At 47.7% G+C, this 5,436-nt stretch overlaps 1 pseudogene; it reads left to right on the forward strand.

Moving 5' to 3' along the window:
* The first annotated feature begins 2,542 nt into the window (after positions 1-2,542).
* Positions 2,543-3,530, forward strand: LOC103598311 (annotated as a pseudogene).
* Positions 3,531-5,436: the final 1,906 nt, after the last annotated feature.

Genomic DNA, 5,436 nt, shown 5'->3' on the forward strand with positions numbered 1-5,436 from the left:
CAGCCTCTCCATCTCACGTCATGCCGGGGAAGCAAACTTACTATGCATAAGGGTTTAAGTTGAGAAACTGTCCAGAGATTATAGGGAGGTGGAATTTCCGCAAGGATCCTTCAATCAGTGAAGCCAGAAGGCAAACTAGGGATCTACCTCTGAAGAGAGGACTTATGGAGTCACCCACTCTGCAACACAGGGGGCACCACAGAATCACGCTCTATAGTGCACCGCCCCTTCTGTCAGCCCTGGGAGGCCCCACGCAGGGGTGACTAGAAGAGTCACACACTGACTTGTGCCTCTGGAGTTTGTGGGATGTGAGACCTTGTTGTAAGACAGTCGGCCTCTGGTCAGCAGAGGGAGACGTCCAGGCTCTGCCAAAAGGTAAGGTAAAGACGTCAAGTAAGGTTTAAGGGCACACCCTACCCCCAAAGAGAGAAGGTCCTACAGTCCCACCCCTCCCATCAGCCTCAGAAGGTCCCTGGCAGGGATTGGCTGAGATATTGCCCTCAGAATTACCCTTGTGGGAATCAAGGAAGGGCCAGCATTGGACTTGGGTACTGGCAACAAGCCAGCAGAGGGAGGGTCCCAGGACCTGCCAAGAGCCAATGAAGGGCCCTGTATGAGTTCAGTGGAATTCCCCCTCCCCATAACAGAGAGGTCCCCGCAGAGCCCTGCACCTGGCTGGAAATGACCCACCCAACTTCCACCTTTTAGCGGCTTAGGGAGATGAAGGTGTCGCACGAGGGTTTCTACCTCGGGCCAGCAGAGGAAGGAGTCTCAGGCTCTGCCACGAATCAATGAAATGTCCCTATTTGAGCTGTGCAAAAAACAGCCTCCCTAGAACAGTGCAGGCCTTACAGAGCTCTGCCCCTGCTGTCAGCCAGGGAGGCCCCTTGGCATGGCTTTAAGGCTGCAGGTGAACCCTCTTTTCACCTTCTGGCAGGGGTGGGGGGAGGATGCATAAGAGCCTTGGTGTAAGGCTAGATGATTCAGGTCAGCAGAGGGAATCCTCTTCAGTGAACTTGAGAGTTAAGTTCAGAACCTTGAGCAAGGACTGAGGGGACTTTCTCCCCCAGGACAAAGGGATCCCCACAGAGCACCACCACTACTATGAGCCCTGGTAGCTCTTCTGCAGAACTGTGAGGCTAAGGTATCCTCACTTTATCCTTAGTGACCACAGGGGCAGAGGGCCTTGGTCTGACAGGGCAGTGGCAGGTCATTAAGGGGAGGTGACTCAGGCCCTTCGGCAAGTCAAAGTGTGGACTGAGGGAGGCAGGCTCTACTTCTGTGGTTAGCCTTGGGAAACCCTGGGCGGATTTGTCCTTCTGAGTGCACACCCCGCCCCCACTCTCCCCCCACTCCCACCCCTGTGGCATTCTCTAGAATATCAGGTGGAAGAGGGACTTGGTCTGATTGATATTAGGCCTCAGGACTGCGGAGGGAAAGGTACAAGCGAGTCAAGGTGAGGAGTCATGATGAGAAACCGTAATGCTGAGGAGAACAGAGGGGGTTTCACAGAGCCGTACATACTGTGTCATTCCTGATGGGGACCCTGGGGAAGATAAGTCAGAAGCCTCCCTAGGGATGTGAAGGCCTTGCTTTGAGGGAATAAGTCTGAGGCCAGCAGAGGGAGGGGAAACAGGCCCTACAAGAATTAAAAGTGAGGATTCTGAGTGAGGACCAAGAATTGTAAATACCACGTATAGGCCTCAGGGCTGCAGAGAGGAAGGTACAAGGCTGTCAAGGTGAGGAGTTATGATGAGAAACCGTAACGGTGAGGAGAACAGAGGGGGTTTCACAGAGCCTTACATACTGTGTCATTCCAGATGGGGTCCCTGAGGAAGATAAGTCGGAGGCTTCCCTAATATCCTCTTCAGGAGGCTCAGGGATGTGAAGGCCTTGCTTTGAGGGAATAAGTCTGAGGCCAACAGAGGGAGGGGAATCAGGCCCTACAAGGAGAAAAGGTGAGGATTCTGAGTGAGGACTAAGAAGTGTAAATACCACGGAGAGAAAGGATCTCACAGAGCTCTGCCATTGCTGCCATCCCAGGGTGTCCTCGGGCAGATGTGGTCAGATGAGATTCCCCCTCAGTTCCTCGTCCAGGGCATCAGGGAGCTGAGGGCTTTGGAATGTGGGAGTCAGCATCAACCACTTAAGTAGAGAGATCACAGGTCACACCAGAAGTCAAGGTGATGACCTTGACTGTGAATTGAGAGAAAAATTTCCTACCCCACAACACAGGAAGCTCCACACATGCCAGACACTGTCAGCCCCAGTAAGACGCAGGTATGACTGGAGGGCTGCAGCCTAACATACACTCTAGTTACTTCCACAGGGTCCGCAGGGGAAAGGCTCATCAGTGAAACGGAGGTTTGTGGGTTCCTTGAGCAGTGCCCTCCAAGAAACCTGCAGAGGCAGCCTTTGATAAAGCCAAGGTGGTGTTGCCCTGCTGAGGAGGATCACACCATCTCATCCTCTTTCCTACAGGTCACTGAATCATCTGCCCTCTGTCCCACACTCCTGCCTGCTGTCTCTGGCCCCAGTCATAATGCCTCGGGGTCAGAAGAGTAAGCTCCGTGCCCGTGAGAAACGCCGCCAGGCTCGAGAAGAACCTGAGGGTGTGAAGGGTGCTCAAGCTATTGTAGCAGAGAAAGAAAATTCCCTCTCTTTCTTGTCTCCTCATTTCAAGGAAAATCCCCAGAGGTCAGCTGCTACTGGAACACCCAGTGATCAGCAAGAACCAGGGAAAGCCCCATCCAGCACTGCTGCTGCAGCAGCTGCTTCATCCATAAGATCTAATGAAGGTGCCACCAGTTAAGTTGAGGAAAAGCCAAATGCTTCACAGGCCCAGGCTTCCACTGAGCACAGGCAAAGACGCCCTGTAGAAAAGAAGGCTACGATGCTGGTCTGTTACCTGCTGTACAAGTATCAAGTGAAAGAGCCCGTTACAAAGGCAGATATGCTGAGAAATGTGATCCAAACGGATAAGAACCACTTCTCTGAGATCCTGAGGAGAGCCTCTAAGCGCCTGGAGCTGATCTTTCACCTTGACGTGAAAGAAGTCGATCCCAACAGGAGCCTCTACATGCTCGTCAACAAACTGGAACTAAGCTGTGATGCAAGAGTGAATGACAACTCAGGCATGGCCAAGACTGGCCTCCTGATGACTGTTCTGGCTGCGATCTTCTCAAAGGGCAATTGTGCCACTGAGGAGCATGTCTGGGAAGTGCTAAATATGATGGGAGTATACGATGGGGAAGCATTTCATCGTTGGGGAACCCAAGAAGCTTCTCACTGAAGATTTGGTAAAAGAAAAGTACCTGGAATATTGTCAGGTGCCCAAAAGTGATCCTCCAAGCTATGAATTTCTGTGGGGTCCAAGAGCTTACGCTGAAACCAGCAAGATGAAAGTTCTTGAGTTTTTGGCCAAGATCCATCAGACCATCCCTAATGCCTTCTCACCGTTGTATGAAGAGGCTCTGAGAGATGAAGAGGAGTGAGCCCAAGCCAGAGTTGCAGCTGAGGAAAATTCTTGACTGTGTTATTGAAGAGGACAGCTAATGTTCTCATTGGTGGAGGTTCAGGTGAGGCTGGCAAACTGGCAACAACATAGTGTGTAACGTGTGTGTTCTTGTTCTATGTGGCACCTTGGGTATTGGTTTTAAATGTTCCTCTTAATAGAAAGTTTAAGTAGCTTCAAAATCCAAATTTATGAGTGATAATAAGTTGTACATTTATTGATGTGTATGAATTTTAAGACTAAAAGTCTTACTCTTTCATAGAAACAATTGTGAAAATTTCCAACTTGTTTAGTGACCTCAAACAAGATAACATAGTAGTGGATTAGGCATTTCCTTGGAAATGTGAAAAGACAGCAGTAAAATAGTTGGGATCAAGAAATAGAGGGAAAAAAGTAAAAGATTATAAATCTTCTTGTATTTCCTTGTCATTTTTAGTCTGTTCTGTAAAAGTAGGAGATATGTACTTATATATGATTAGCTTACTCAAGAATGTGGGAGAAAGTACAGCTACATCATAATAAATTAGACCTCTTACACACTGTGTCATTATTTATTTCTCAAACACTACTTGGACATCTGTTCTTTGAATGGCTCTGTGCTAATTTGGGGAGCCTAAGGATAAACAAGGCCCACCTATGGCCACTGAAATTTAAAGTCTAAGAGCAGCTGTCATGTAGTGAAGGTGGTGAGATATACCCTAAAACATAAAGGACAAGTCAAATTAAGGTGGGAGGATGCAGATGACAGCAGTCAAGTGCAAATGCCCTGAGGAAGGTGAATTTGGAACCTCAGGAAACTGCAAGTCCTTAAAATGAGTTCATTTTAAGTTAGTCTCGGTGGTGGGTCAGATGAGGCTATGGGAGTGGTGAGCAGGGGCCAGATCCTCAAAAAGGTGTGTCCTGAACTAATGCCTAGTGTGGAGAACTGCTTTTAGCAGTTACTTTGGTGTTATGGATAGACTAGAAAGAATCCATCTCCTAGAGCAGGAATGGAAGGTATCCTGTATCCTTCCCCAGTGTCCTTTTCCCAGTACAGTGCACAGACTATGTGTTTTATGCACATCAGTTCCAGGGAGTTTCTGAGAAATAAGGGTGATAGCACCTGACACAGGTGTGCTCAGAAGGCACTCTGCTGGCAGTGTTCACTCTGGCCTGGGAGAGAGATCCCACTCCATTAAAAGGGCATTTTATTAGGTTGTCTTGAGTGTAATTTGACAAACTTTTAAGGGCTGGATTTTTAATGAAAGTGAAATAAATGAAAATAGGGGTGGTTTGGATGGAAGGGCAGTTGGAAAGGATGGAAGGAATAAGTCCTTGACACAAATTCTAGGAGCCTTAAGTTATATCCAGTTGGAGAGTACTCCCGCACACTCACAATGAATAATATAACTGCAAAAAGTTATATAGTAAGTAACTGAGTTTCACTTGCTAAGCAACATTATGACTGATTTGTGTGCTGTGTCATAGAATACAAATTCTCTGGCATTTCTTGGTTTACAAAAAAAAAAAAAAAAAAATCACAGAGCAGATTTCGGTAGGGTCTGGTGTCAAAATGATAATAGTAATAACTGCCAGTTATTAAAAGTGCAACCGATTCCAGGTACTGTGTCAGGGGCTTTCATGCATTACATTCATCCCCGGAATCCTGCAAGGCAGGGCTTATCAAGCTCACTTCACAAAGAGCTTGAGCCTCATAGAAATTACTAATTTTCCTGACTTCACATGGTTCATAATTGTCAGAATTAGAACCCTAGTCTGAAGTCTTTTAGAGCACACACTGTTCCCACTCCTCCTTGCCTAAGACAACCTTGGGTGTCTTAATTCATTTTTCTTCTCACTACTGCACAATGTCTCTAGGCAATGAAAAGGAGGAACCTGGGGCCAGTGTACTAATTCCAGGTGTAATAAGTGAAGGAGAAAAT

The sequence above is a fragment of the Galeopterus variegatus genome, unplaced genomic scaffold (genome assembly GCF_000696425.1).
Source record: "Galeopterus variegatus unplaced genomic scaffold, G_variegatus-3.0.2 Scaffold2562, whole genome shotgun sequence".
Classification (NCBI taxonomy): domain Eukaryota; kingdom Metazoa; phylum Chordata; class Mammalia; order Dermoptera; family Cynocephalidae; genus Galeopterus; species Galeopterus variegatus.